General features: G+C 41.6%; 1 protein-coding gene across 9 annotated transcripts in view; it reads left to right on the forward strand.

Moving 5' to 3' along the window:
* TANC1 (tetratricopeptide repeat, ankyrin repeat and coiled-coil containing 1) overlaps positions 1 to 15,137 on the forward strand; it is a 206,469-nt gene that overhangs the window by 19,793 nt on the left and 171,539 nt on the right. The window contains exon 1 of one of the 9 annotated variants that reach the window (XM_074363729.1): positions 9,053 to 9,205. The exons of the other annotated variants lie outside the window; for them this stretch is intronic. The gene's annotated coding sequence lies outside the window, so the exon portion shown is untranslated. Of the gene's footprint in view, positions 1 to 9,052; positions 9,206 to 15,137 lie in introns of those variants that run through there. 9 annotated transcript variants of the gene reach the window in all.

Here is a 15,137-nt window from a genome sequence, read left to right on the forward strand (position 1 = left end):
CTCTGTCCAAGCCCCACATTTCTCAGGATGCTTCCCAGACAGCTGTCCATTCCATTCTAGTACTTCTGTCTGTAGTGGACACATTAGCCCAGGCACCACTGTCCTCACCTTCTTTATTATGCTAGTCTCAGATTATCGCTGACCCGAGCTTTTCTTTGGTCCTCTACCTGGATGTGGAGCTTCAGGACACGGCTTCTGACTTTGTTTCTTCCTCTTTGTCTGGTCCACCACCTTATGTCTTAGAAGAATCCTCTGTAGAGTTTCCCACACAGCCAACAGTCTTCTCTTTTTAAATTTTAGCTAAAAAAGAAAGGAACATAAAAAAACAGTTTTTTGGTGTGTGTCCTTCCTTCAGTGTTTTCTTTTCATAGATGTACACGTATATGATATTTATGTTAAACAATATGCTGTACTTTGTATAGTTTACTATTTTTACACACACACACAAGGTGTATATTGTCTCTTACTACTATGTATTTTACAGATGCTTTCTGATGATTGCATGTAATTTATATTCCAGCCTATAGGTATAATTTTTAAACTGTTAACTTATTATAGAATTTTAAATAACACTGCAATGAACTCTCCATCTATAGTTGTATTGAAAGACCTTTAGCTGTTAAACTGTGTTGAAATCAACTTAACCACAGTAGTTCTAAAAAATAAAGTTGTAGAATCTGTTTATTTTATGGGTATCTGAGTAATCACTGTGGTCTGGCTGTACTAGGTGTTGTGGGATACACTCAGAAATAAGGATAAAATAAAACATTTATACCAGTAGAAAGTTATGTCAAGTATTTAAATAGATTATTTATTTAAAAATTGTTATTGACATACAGTCAATTACAATGTGTCAATTGCTGATGTACAGCACAATGTTTGTCATGCGTATACATCCATATATTCGTTTTCATATTTTTTCCATTAAAGGTTATTACAAGTTATTGAACATAGTTCCCTGTGCTGTACAGAAGGAACTTTTTTTAAAATCTGTTTTTATATGTAGTGGCTAACATTTGTAAATCTCAATCTCCCAGATTTATTCCTTCCCATCCCCTTTCCCCAGTAACCATAGATTGTTTACTATGTCTGTGAGTCTGTTTCTGTTTTGTAGATGAGTTCATGGTGTCTTTTTTTTTTTAGATCCCACATATGAGTAATGTCATATGGTATTTTTCTTTCTCTTTCTGGCTTACTTCACGTAGAATAACCATCTCTAGGTCCATCCATGTTGCTGCAAATGGCATTTTTCTTTTTTATGGCTAAGTAATATTCCATTATAGAAATACACCATGTCTTCTTTATCCAATCATCTGTCGATGGACATTTAGTTTGCTTCCATGTCTTGGCTATTGTAAATAGTGCTGCTGTGAACATTGGGGTACATGTATCTTTTCGAATTAAAGTTCCCTCTAGATAGATAACCAGAAGTGGGATTGCTGGATCATATGGTAAGTATATTTTTAGTTTTTTGAGAAATTTCCATACTGTTTTCCATAATGGTTGCGCCAAACTACATTCCCACTAACAGTGTAGGATTGTTCCCTTTTCTCCACAGCCTCTCTAGCTTTTATCATTCATGGACTTTTGAATGATGGCCATTCTGACTGGTGTCATGTGATAACTCATTGTAGTTTTGATTTGCATTTCTCTGATAATAAGCGGTAGTGAGCATTTTTTTCATGTGCCTTTTGGCCATTTGTATGTCATTATTGGAGAATTGCTTAGGTCCTCTGCCATTTTTGGATTGGGTTGTTTGTTTTTGTTATTAAGTTGTATGAACTGTTTATATATTCTGGAAATTAAGCCCTTGCCAGTCGCATCATCTGCAAATATTTTCTCCTATTCCATAGGTTGTCTCTTTGTTTTGTTTATGGTTTCCTCTACTGTGCAAAAGCTTATGAGTTTAATTAGGTCCTGTTTTTTAAATTTTTGTTCTTATTTCCAATCCCTGTGTAGACTGCCCTAGGAGAACATTGCTAAGATTTATGTCAGAGGATGTTTTGCCTATGTTTTCTTCTAGGCGATTTATTGTGTCTTGTCTTATATTTAAGTGTTTAAGCCATTTTGAGTTTATTTTTGTGTATAGGGTGAGGGAATGTTCAGCTTCATTAATTTACATGCTACTGTCCAGTTTTCCCAACACCACTTGCTGAAAAGACTGAATAGACTATTTATTTAGATAAAATAGGTACTAAAGAATTTATGCAGACAACATAAGTGTCCATCAGTGGATGAATGGGTAAGGAAATTGTGGTCTCTGTGTACAATGGAATAATATTCAGCCTTAAAAAAAAATCCTGTTATTCTTGACAACATGGGTGAATATGAGGGCATTATGCTTAAGTGAAATAAATCAGACATAGAAAGACAAACACTTTATGGTATTATGTATATGTGGAATTATTAAAATAATAAAAGTTGAGCTCATAGAAACAGTAGAAAAGTGTTTGTGAAGGGATGGGGGAATAGAGTTTGGTAGAAGGGTACAAACTTTCAGTTATAAGATGAATGAGCTAATGTATAACATGGAGACTATAGTTGATAACACTATATAATTGAAATTTGCTAAGAGAGTAGGACTTAAATGTTCCTACTTAAAAAAAAAGATAAATATGTGAGATAATGGATGTGTTAATTAACTAGGGGGAGAATCCTTTCACAATGTATATCAAAACATCATGTTGTGAACTATAACTATTTTATAATTTTATTTGTCAATTATACCTCAATAAAGCTGGGAAAGAAAAAGAGCTTTGAGTACTTAGCCATAAAAAAGAAAATAATGCCATTTGCAGCAACATGTATGGACCTGGAGTTTGTCATACTAAGTGAAGTAAGCCAGAAAGAGAAAGTAAAATACCATATGATATCACTTATTTGTGGAATCTAAAAAAAGGATGAACTTATTTATAAAACAGAGACAGACTCACACATATAAAAAACAAACTTATGCTTACCAGAGGGGAAGAGGAGGAGTGGAGGGATAAATTGGGAGTTCAGAATTTGCAGATACTAACTACTGTATATAAAATAGATAAACAACAAGGTCCTACTGTAAAGGACAGGGAACTATATTCAATATCCTTTCTAATAGCCTACAATGGAAAAGAGTATGAAAAGGAAAATATATATGTAAAACTGAATCACTATGGTGTACACTAGAAATTATCACAACGTTGTAAACCAACTATACTTCAATTAAAAAAAAAAGAGAACATTAAGTAAGAACTGTATACAAATTAAAAACAAAACACCAGAGTGGGTGTGCGGGTGGGTATGTGTCCAAGGGTGAATTCAGACAAAAGGATTTACCTGTGTTACAGTTTTATAGCATGGCCTCACTGAAGGGGGTAAGGACAAAAAGGCATGAATTTAAGTAACTTTGGAAAATGGTGTTTTGACTGGACACTGTAAAGCTAAGGACAAAGGGAACTGCACCATAACACTGTGCTCTAGTTGGTAAGGTTGTTTCTCATGGGAGAACAGGGTAACAATTCTGAAACACCTATTCAGAGGTCAAGCAAATAAATAAATGGATGGTGGATAGTGGGAGCCAGATTTCCCACTGTTGGAGAAAGAAGTTAGAGAGAAGCCAGGGCAGAAGGCTGCACTGAACCATGTAGTACTGGATTAGAGTTGGAGACATCAGTATGGACTTATGTTTAGCCTAATATGGATACAGAAATCATTATAGGTGAGTGTGCAAGTGCACGTTAGTACACGTACATGTATCTTCGAGATCTGTCCAGTGAGAGAGCTTGGAAACAATGACACTCCAGTAGCAACAACATACCAAGATCTGAATATCGTTCTTCAATTAAAGTAATCAGGGCTTGGAGAAATGGGTAATTATAGGTCTAGAGAATCTTTTATTACCAGAAAATAAGGAAATGCTCAAAAAAAACCAAAAAAAACAAAGGAGAGGGGCATGTCAAAGGACATTGGAACCAACCTCAAAGAGCTCCCAATAGCCATAGCTGGAACAGTTTAAGCAATAAAATAAATAGAGTGGTATTGCATTATAACCCAAAGTTTAAAATAAATATATGTAAGTTTATGTAGGGAAAAGAGATGTCTTTCTTATGGAAGAATTCCAAGTAGTTTATGTAGATACTTATCCCTTTAGGAGCTGGGGCTTAATTTCCTGACTTCTTGAGTGTGGGCTGAATGTAGTGACTTGCTTCTAAAGGCTAGATTATGGAAAGAATGAAAAGGTAAATTTACAGTGGACAAATTCATAAACACGAACCAAATAATCAAGGTTGACATCACCAGTGAGCAACCAGAGTCAATAAAGTTTTGACATCATTCTATGAGCATGTGCCCTTAATATGATGTAATGAAAAGGATACATTACCTTTGTGGTCCCCTTTTCAAAACCCAGAACCCCAGTCTAACTGTGAGAAAAACATCAGACAAATACCAGTTGAGAGACATAATACGCAGTATCTGACCGGTATTCTTCTAAACCGCCAAGGTCATGAAAAACAAGGACAGACTGAGAAAGTGTGTTAGAGAGGAGAATAGGGAGAAATGATGAGTAATTTGCAAAGTGGGATCCTGGAATGAAAAAGGACATTAGCAGGAAAGCTGGTGAAGCCCAAATGAAGTCTGGAATTTGGTTAATTCGAAGGGGAGGGTAACTAGGTTTATTTTTTTTTAATGGAGGTACTGGGGATTGAACCCAGGACCTTGTGCATGCTAAGCACACACTCTACCACGGAGCTATACCCTACCCCCTGTTTAATTTTTCAAAAAGGCACGAAAAACATTTCTCCCAACATTTAGTTAAGAAAATATTCAAACCTAAAGAGAAGTTGAAAGAAATGTACAGTGAACATACCCACCACCCAGATTCTATAATTAAGATTTTTGTGATCTTTGCTTTATTTCATACCTCCCTGTCAACCCATCTTATTCTTAAAAATATTTCAAAATAACTTGCAAAGATAACCGCCCACCCCCAACAGCAATGAGAAAACCCAAGACCTGTTTAAAATGTAATTTCTGCCAAAGTTATGGTCCATCGCCTACCAGGCACTCAGAGTTAACCTTATGTCTGTGGTTGTGCCCTGTGGTGAACAGAGGTGGATGAAATGTTGAGGAGAATGTAGGTTATGGACCGTTTTCAGAGGTCACCCCGGATGTGTGTGATTAGAGGACCATGCTTCACTGAAGTCGATCTGTGCTAGCGGGCACTGGGGTGTTGGGGAGTCTGTGAGTGTCCAGGAAATAGCACCCGGTTTCCTGCCATGTGTTTCCAGTACCTCACACAGTATTAACCAATGTGGGCAGCTTTGAGGATGGCTGGAAGGGATGGCGGGTCTGGGCGGGGACAGTTGTAATGTATAACACCCGAGCATTTATCTGGGGAGAGCCAAGGCCGTCCTCCCCAGGCCATTCTCCCTCCCCTCTGGTCCCCTGGGAAAATAAATAGAGCGGGGAAGAGAGCGGCTTTCGCTCTGGATGGGGGTGGGAGGGCCGATCAGCTCATCAATCAGGAGAGTGTGTAATTATGCGGAAAGGACAGAAATCACTCCCTGAAGACCACAGACTTGGGGATTTGCCCAGAAGAGGACCTTACAGCTGCTAACAGTAGCCCTATTCAGCTTGGGTGCATAATGATTTTTAAAACTAATCAAGAACCAAGGCCTGAGGCTGGGGAGAAACACAAATTTCTTGTTGACAGAGTAAACATCTAGATTTTGTTGGATAGGAAGTCGCTGAGGAAGGTCAGAGTGATGTAATGGTGCGTGCCAAGCTTTCATCCCAGGACAGATGGGCCCCTGAGGTACCATCCGCAGCGCCCGGGGGGCCTTTGAAATCACTTCCTATAAATTAAATCGTTGTTAAGTTAGTATCGAGAAATTAGTATGGAAGCCATACCTGAAGTAAAACCAGACAAAGGAAGGAAATTTCCAGTGGAATTACCTTACTCGTCTTCCTCCCTTGCCTTATGAGTAGACCTGAGACTTATTATTTTGGTCAGCTCTCTCGTTCAGTACTTGAATATCATTGCCTCCCGCAAATAGCCGTCCAAAGTAAACTTCCCTTTCTCCTCTTAAGCTTGGACAACTGCACTTATCCCTACCTAAGCCAGTGTCAGCTGGACACTTTTCATAAACTGTCTTGCTATTTTGGGTTTTCTGTTTTGGTTGAGGAGGAAGTAGTGTTTTTGTTTCTGGTTCTTTTTTTCATCAAAGGAATATTTGTTCTGGGCAGGCAGGGGGAGGGGATGCTTCTCAGTGTAGGTCAGAGGAAGGAAATATATGGCGTCATATGTAAGTGACTGATTACGAATCTTAACTGGTGGGGTGTTTCTAATAAAACATCTAATAAAACACTCCAGAGCAGAAAGCAGGATCTGTGGTCTTTATCCTGTGATTTATTCAGCAGTTAATGGTACCCCTGTGTGCTAGGCACTGAGGATTTGCTGTGGACCATGTAGTGTCTGTCTCAGGGAGAGACACAATCAGAGGAGATGGCAAAGTGAAGTTTGTAGAGATGTGTGAGGAATATTAGAGGAGTTGGAGGAGGAAAGGTTCAGGGAGACTTCCTGGAGGAGGTGATTCCTGAGCTGCATCTTGGGGGAGTAGCTAGGTGAGGTGTGGATTGAGTGGAGGGCACACGAGCTGAGATGAGGAAGGTACACAGTGTGGTGTGGTGGGGGACAAAGTGGGTAAGGGTGAGGTCAGCTGAGCGCAGGGTGGTGTTTGTAGGAGAGGCCAATGGAAAGGTTGATATGGAATCAGTGAAGAAGAACAGCCAGGGAGGTGCCTGTGGAGACGTTGGAGGGTAAGGAACAGGGGCGGGAAGTTGGGGTGTTGGGGTAAAGTGGGAGGAGAGCCCGAGCAGGTTGAGGAGAATGGTGATAAAAGTTTGAGACAGCTGTTTGGGGACTGGGAGGGGTTTTCTTCGGATACCCAGGCCCTTCTGGGTCAGAGACATCCAGGAGCAGTGGCATGTCTCTGTGAGCGGTGCCACTTCTTTTTGGGGACTTGTGGACCCAGGTTGTAGGTGTGGAGAAGCTGGTAGTGGTGTTGATTTCCGTGGGTTTGGCCAAAGAAGAGGAGGGCAGAGAATCGGGGGTTCCGGCAGGGAGGTGGGGCCAGATCACCCACAGTGAAGAAGGGGGTGCACCCAGGGACATCGGGAGCAAGTACCCTGGGGGGATCGGGTGTGAGAGCTGGAGGGACAGGAGGTTGTGGTCATCAGCAAGAGCCCTGAATTGTGCCCTCTGACTCTAAGGTGTGGCCCTGGGAATGGCGAGGACTAGAGGCTCAAGTGCAGTAGTAGTGACGGTGACTCCATCGCTTCCTCCTGCTGTGTGCTGGGCACCATTCTAAGTGCTGGGAGCTTTTCAGCAACCTCTCGAACAGGTATTCTTATTCCCATTTATAGGTGAGGGAACTAAGGCCCAGAGATGTTAAGCAATCACTCAAGGTCACACAGTTAACTAATGATGGATTCTAATCCAAGTTGTACAGGTGCCTCCCCACCCCCAACCTGTCTGCTTTCACTTTCCTTAAGGGGCCAACTGTTGGCTGAAGAGAAGCTTGTGAACTCAGCCACTCCCCCCTTTTCCTGGTGAATGAGGAGAAGTTACAAAAATATGTAGGTGACAGCTGAGAATTGGAGTGGAGGTTGGTAGACTGAGTATCGAGAGTCTCAAAGGAGGGTGGATGTTTTTACATGAGGTTGGAAGAGAAGGGCTCAGCCAGCACTTCCCTGGGGAGGGAGGCCCTGTCAAAGGGAGGGAGGAAGGCATGAGGAGTTAGTGTTTGATGAATATGTATTTTCAGTTTGAGAAGAGGAAGAAGTTCTGGAGATGGTGAAGGTTGCACAGCATTGTGAATGTACTTAGTGCCACTGAAGTTTAACACTTAAAAATGGCTAAAATGGTAAATGTCATGTTGTGTACATTTTACCATCACACAAAAAATAAAAAGTAGAGGGAAAAATACTGATCGCTACCATTTATGATTTTCCTGGTAGAAAAGGGGCACTTGTTTCATATTTGAAAGAATGTGACATTTTGCTAAATGTTTTACATGTATTTTTCACTTAATCCTCACTTTCAGAGATAGGTAAACCTTGCTGTACATATGAGGAATCTCAGGTTTGAAGAGATTAAGCATCTCACCGTCCAGAAAATGGCAGAGGCTGGGCGCCACCAGACTCCAAATCCCTTGCCAGTCACCCCTAGGGAATTTAACAATGGAAAGAAGGTTCCAGAGGCCTGGTGGAGAGGGAGGACTGGTGTAGGGAAAATGCTGGATGAGGAGAGGAGGGTGGGGATGGGAGAGAGGACCATGGGATGAGAGGTCAGATGAAAGGACTGAACTCTCGTGTCCAGATCAGGCGTCAGGGGTGAGGAAGATTAGCTGCATTTCTGATGCTGACAGAGTGAATACCAAGGGTGAGGTCGAATCCTGGCCAGCTACCTGGCTCTGTAGCCAACCAGCCAACTGCAAAGATTGTGCTGCAGGTTTTTTTTCTTTGTAACAGGATGGGATGAAATACATGTATTAGGACATCGGTTTTACCTGGCTCCTCAGGAAGGTTTTGAGGTTGAAACCTGGAACGCCGACGGCGTCTCCTGTCTTCAGTGGTGGCCAGTGGCATTTGTGCCCCCTCCCGGGTGGAGATGCGGGCCTGTCTCAGATATTTGGATTTAGTGAGGTGTTTGCGAAGTGATCGAAGCTGTTTACAAGGGAAGTGCTCTCCTGAGAGTTCCTGTTATTGTTTCACTTCACGTGTTTGCTTTGGATTCAGCAGAATTCTTTTATTCTCCTGCTGGTGGTTTTAGCTTCTGTGCTGAAAGACAGGCTGCTTGAGCAGTGCTTTCTGTGTGTGGTGACGGCAGTGAGCGTGGCTTGTGATTATATAATAATTTTGAATAAATAAAGAGATGTTCTCATGGTGGGTCTCGTAAGGGCAGCCTGGAAGCTGGCCTCATTATGGATTAAGTTGCACTGCAGTTCTGTTTTGCAGCTGTCAGAGGCGCAGCAGCACATCAGCCGCAACCTCCAGGTGTAATAGACCTTCATCAGCATCAGTGAAAAGTCCTGGGAGGATCCAGGGCCCAGCAGGATGCTGTCCCTCAAAAGTCGTCTGCAGAGTCTTGCTCTGGCCGCGAGACGTTTTACCCCCGTGGCTGGCTGGATCTGTAGTGCTTCACAACACATCTTTTCAAGGAAAGGTAGAGTTTATATGTTTGCTGGTGCCAAATTCTGATGAATCATTTTACTGTCCCCTTTCCTGCCGTTTTTCTCCAGCTAAGAAACAATAGAGGGGCGAAGGTAAAATAAGGCCAATGGGATTTATCTTAAAATGAAAATAGGGCTAAGGTAATGATGACCAAGGTGACCCTTAGTTTTGGGGAATAGTAATGACTAACATTATGAGCAGTTATCTTCTGGGCTAGGAGCCATCCAGGTATTATCTGACAGGCTTGAGAACACGATCTTGTCTTTTGTTCAGAGCCACAGCCCCCCAGCCCAGAACAGTGCCTGGCGCGGAGTAGCACTGCAATGAATGAACTTAAGGCAGATAAGGATTCTGTGGCACACAGTGGTTACGTTGCCTCCCCAGGGCCACATCATTAGTAACTGGGATTCCTTGACAATAGTTAGGTGAAGAAAGTAGAGAATAATGGTTGGTCAGAACCCCTTCATTGAAAATAAAATTTATTGTGGTTTTAGAGAGGTCTTGAGTTTTACAAAAGAAAATTGCTCCGTCTATTAAAATATACTAATTTTATAATTAATTTTATTAAAAAGAAATATAATTTCATAGTTATAATAATCTTGTGAGGAGTAAATGAGGAAGAACTTGGAACAGTGCCTGTACATTGTAAGTGCCATATGCGTGGACGTTTGCCTTGAGCGTCATTTGTCTTTAAAGGATATTTGATCACTTACTTGGTTTTAATTTTGAAGTCAAGATAAAACTTTCTCTTTTGACTGTGGAGACTATCTTTAAGAGTAGACCTGAATGAAAAAATATAATTCAGAGATATAATAAGAAAGCAAAGAATGAGATCTGATTTTAGTAATAAGAATATTATGTTACCATCTAAACACTACATGAATGCTCAATATTTTATTAGCCAAACAACTAGAATACAACATTTTAGTAGGAATTGTCCCTAGAGCACCAAGAAGTGTACTATAAGGAAGTGTTACTCTTAGCCCAGTAGTCTAAACATTATTGATTTGCAGTTCTATCAGTAAAATGTTTTTTGCTCATCCTTGCAATATTTGCATACTTATGAACTAAAATCAGTATAAAATACACAAAAAATAAAAATGAGACAAGTAAACATGATTAGACATTCTAATATCTTTTTTCTGTATCCAGGAGATCACCTTGTACCCCTGGTTTAGAAAGACCGAGAGTCATCTAGAAGAGAAAGCACACAGCATTTTTTGAAGGAGGGTTTGCTAGATTTTTGGACTGGTATGTGGATGGGAAATTGACAGAGAGGTACACTGTCAGGCAGATTGAGTGTAGGATGTTTTGGGGAGTAAACCAGAAAGCTGTCCCTGGCCATCTGCTTGAAAATGTTGGTGAGGGCACAAACCAAACTCCCAAGGATTAAAGTGTCCCCATTTGAATGGTCACATCACTTGTTCATAACAGATTATGCTGGACACGTTGGACTAGACGAGGAAAAAATAGAGTTCATACACAAGGTTTGCGAAATCGCTTTTAAATTCGAAAGGTATTTCAGCTATTTGAAAGGACCGGACTTCAGTGGTAAGGAAGTCAAGTTAGTCATTTGGAAGTGAGAAAGTGGAAATACGATGAAGCCACTGGACTTGACCTTGGCAAGAGGGGGTGACTGGATAGAGAGGTACTGAGGAGGGGGCTCTGATCACAGCCTCCAGGGGAGACCAGGGTGGAGCCTGCTGACGTCTCTGGAAGGGCAGGAGCAGAGCCTAGAGTGGGGCACTGCTTGTCATTACTGTGGAACATATGCTGGCAAAGTAGTCTTAGTTTCCTCACAAATTAATACTTTCTAAGACCGTCAAATACCTGTTTCTGGATTTAAAAGATCACGTGAAGGGAGACTATCAAGTTAACCAACTCTCATTTGCTTCCCTGGGGACAGTCCTGTAGGATCCCTCCGAGCTGGGGTTCTGAGTCTGGCACCTCACACCAACAGGTGGTCATAGATAAGAATTTGGGGATAGTGGTTGGGGTGGACTGATCATCTACAGTTTTCTACTGGTGTCTGGGGCTAGATTAACTGCTGTGATAAGTTGGGAATTTCAGACAGATTTACACGTTGAATTACTTTCTTAAAGAACCAAAAGCAGACTGGAGAAACAACTGATAGATTGCCCAAAGTTTCATGTTCATTTGAGAGCGTACAGAACTGTGTCCTCAGGGCTGAATGGAAAGTAGAATTTGACGGCATTTCAACAGTGGTACAATTTATTGATTACCCACAAATGAAATACTTGGGTGCTGTTGGAGTATTTTCAGTGGGAGTATTTTGCAAGAGAGAAAAAGGCCTCTTCTGGAAGTAGGTGGGCTGGATATTAAAGAACTAGAGGGAAAAACAAATATCGACCATTGGTGGGTACCTTCCATTTCCCCTAGGAACATCCTTGAACAAGAGGGACCTAGTCTTTGGCAGCATTCAGTTCTGAAGAAGTTTTCTTAAATGATGGTTGTAATAGCATGCAGAGAACACTAGCAATAAGTATTCCTATCCTTGATTTTATATAAAAAAAGGGCTTAGTCACTCTCATAAATTATTGTTTGATGTGTTTATGGCTTAGATGGGGAATCTGAGAAACTGTGATAGTTGGCAAATACTTAGAAATGTCAGAAATAGAATGAGACGCTGATAAAATATGGCTTTGGGGTTGCTGAGAGTCCTTGAGAAAAGTGACCTCACTCAAAGAGTGAATCAAGAAAGAGTTATGCTGATTCCAGAAGCATGACTCATTAGGGGAATGCAGCCGTGCCCCCCCCCCCCCAGGCTTTGAATGAAAAGGCGTGGGAGCATCCGGTGGAGGGCCTGGCCTGAGGGCGGCCTGGCCTGAGGGCGGCCTGCCCAGAAACCCTAGAGTCCTCCTTACCGTGGTCGTGGTCAGTGCAGTAAAGACAGATCCAGCACTAACACGTGGCTCTAGTGTCCAGATCCTAATCTACCAAATCCTATTTCAAGAGTGTGGGGAGGGGATAACGTTCAGAGGTAAATGTTCATAGAAGTGAATGAAAAGCTTTGAAATTTTTCTCTGAGTGACCTTTGGGTCTCAATTTCCTCATCTAAAAATAAAAGAAAGGTTTATTGGAATAATCTCCTAAAGCCCCTCCTGGTTCTAAATGAGTGTGTCTATTTGGAAGAGATGAGGCTGAAAGGTGACATTTATTTTGCACTCCCTCTTATGTACGTTCCAGATGCTTTATGTACAGTAGTTCCTTTAATCCTCATTATTTCATTCACTCCGTAAATTATACCCACGAGGTAGGGATATCACTGTTCCCATTTTACAAATGAGTGAGTAGCATGGATAAGTTCGCTCAGCTACCACTGAGAAGTGGCTGAGCTGGAATACAGCGAGAAATGATCATAATAATAGGAATGGTGATTCATCGTCAGTTTTGAATGAAATGAAAAAAAGTCCATGTTTGGGGTATTAGAATTGTTCTATTTTCTCACAGGTTACTAGAAGTAAAACAAACTTTTTAAAGATAGTAAGATGTCAGATTCTGCCCCTCAAACAGGAAAAACTCATTTTTGTTTGGGACTTGGGTGGCAGGCAGTGAAATAAACGACACCTTAGTTCTTCCCGTCAATCTGAGTTCTGAACCGGTTCTCACAGAGATGGAGAATGACAACATCAGGAATTCAAGTTGTACCTTTTTTACTGGTAGAACTAATACTGGAGAATGTGTCAACAGTGGGCTTCCTAGTACTAAACCCCAGAATAGGGGGGCTTGCCTGGTGGCTCACATGGTACTGGACCCCCATGTTTCCCCACATGGAGGCCTGGCCCCCAGAGAGCCAGAATGTTTAAGAAGACTTTAGTGTGTGCCCCCAGAGAGCGACTTGGCATCCAGGAAGAGGAAGAAGGTGGGAGGGGCCGGGTCCCTGTCCCCAGTTTCTGTCCCCAAGCTTCAAGGATTAAATAGGTCACTAGGGCTTCTAGGACGCGGTGGGCGAGGGGCCAGGAGAGAAGCCTGGATGCTGAGCTCGAGGTCTGCTCTCCACGTAGAAGGAGCCAGGCACCAGGCGCATCCCCCACTTCTTTCCTCCCCCCAGTAATAAATGCTGTTCAGTTTCCCAAGGCCAGCACCGTTCTACATACATTTCCTTCTACTTGAGATACTGGCTTTTGCGAAGGTGAAGCTGGATTTACAAGCAAAACCAAAAGAGCCCTAAAACCTTGTTGCTGCTGAGGCTGACGTCGCGGCTGCTTCCATTTGAGTAGATGTCGAAGTAAAAGACTCTGGCGTCTTATTCACTCAGTGTTCTGAGAAGGTCACTGTGATTGACTGTGTTAATAGTAATGTCTTTGAGAAGCTGAATTCAAACACATGCCTTTGGAACTTGAAAAATCCCTTGGTGCTTCTCATTTTGGGGCGAGGTAGTGAATACATCAAAAACTTCAGGTAAATGAAAACTGCCCATTTCCATGTGGCGGTTGAAGTCTCTGCCGTGCAGGAGACCCAGTTTTAAAGTTGCTCTCTCCCCTCACATACTCTTTTTTTTTTTTTCCCTAAGAGTAATGGAAGATGTTCAGACTGAAAATTATTGTGGTCACCTGGCTTGTCATTTTCTAAAGTAACATTTTTATTCAACAAGTAAAACAAATTTGCCCAACTAAATTATTCATAGGAATTACAAAACTTGTCATTTAGAGTGGATGTTGGGATATTCAGGTCATCTGGAAGGCTGTGGTTAAAAATAAAGTGACCTAAATATATAGCTCTACTTTTTTTTTTTTAAGAGAAATTTAAGCTTCAAATTTTTTTTGACATTGGTCCTAATTCTGTTCCTGTTGGGAATGTAACTAGCTACTCTTTCAGTGTTCCAAATAAAGTCGATTCCTTTTTCTCTTCTTGTTGGGCGTTTCTCATGGTGTATCCGGCTCTGTTTTTCAGTTAGACTGTGTGAGTTCTGTATCCTTCCTGGTGCACGAGGGGTGTGTACGAGAGTGACAAAGAAACTGCAGAAGATGGCAAGCAAATGACTCCTCCAAGAAAAACTGAAGAAAGCTGGTTAATTGTTCCGATCACTCCTTTTGTACTTGAAAGCAAGAAGCATTTGAAATGTGAACTTGTCCCAGTCTGCTTTTGGGCAGTAACTAGAGCATAAAATGTTGAAAATCAATTATGTATTTAGGGAGGTAAACCAGGCTGACATACTGAAGGCATATTGAGTTCTGTTTGGTGGACAGAAGCAGGGCAGTTACATCATATTCCTGCAGTAAAATTGTGTCCCAAGGTGGGGAGACACAGAGGATAACACATCCTTACATATCCATACTTCACAGGACATGGGAGTATTTATGATATATTTGTCATTTGTCCTGGGGGAAAAAAATCCCATCTTAAAATTGACTCTGCTTTTTTGGATGTTGGCTGATAAGTATAGAATTTGATTTTTTAAAAATACATTCTTGGCCCTGATTTGTAGCAGTGTGGTCAGTTTGTACTACATTGCACATTCCCTGTGCCAGTTAGGTGGTAAGGCCTTTGCCAGAGAGGATAGAAAGTTTCAGATTTCTTCTGTAACCCACTGTGCCCGACAGCACTTGTCGCTATGTAGCTGTTTGTAGGTGTGTGAGATATTTGCATGGGTGTTATCTTATGTTCACTCCATAGGAGAGGCCCCTGAGGACTGGACTGTGTTGCATCTAAGGCCATATGGTTGGAAAATAGCTGTATTAGCCTGCTAAGGCTGCTGGGACAAAGTCCCACGAACTGGGGGGCTTAAACAACAGAAGCTTCTTGGCTTAGAGTTTTGGAGGCTGGAAGCCGAAGATCAAGGTGTTGGCAGGATTGATTCCTTCTGGAATCTAAGAAGGAAGCAGGTGTTCCAGGCTCTCCTTCTTGGCTTACAGATGACTGTCTTCACATTGTCTTCTCTCTGTATGTGTCTGTCTCTGTGT

Source organism: Camelus bactrianus, chromosome 5 (genome assembly GCF_048773025.1).
Source record: "Camelus bactrianus isolate YW-2024 breed Bactrian camel chromosome 5, ASM4877302v1, whole genome shotgun sequence".
In the NCBI taxonomy this organism is placed as follows: domain Eukaryota; kingdom Metazoa; phylum Chordata; class Mammalia; order Artiodactyla; family Camelidae; genus Camelus; species Camelus bactrianus.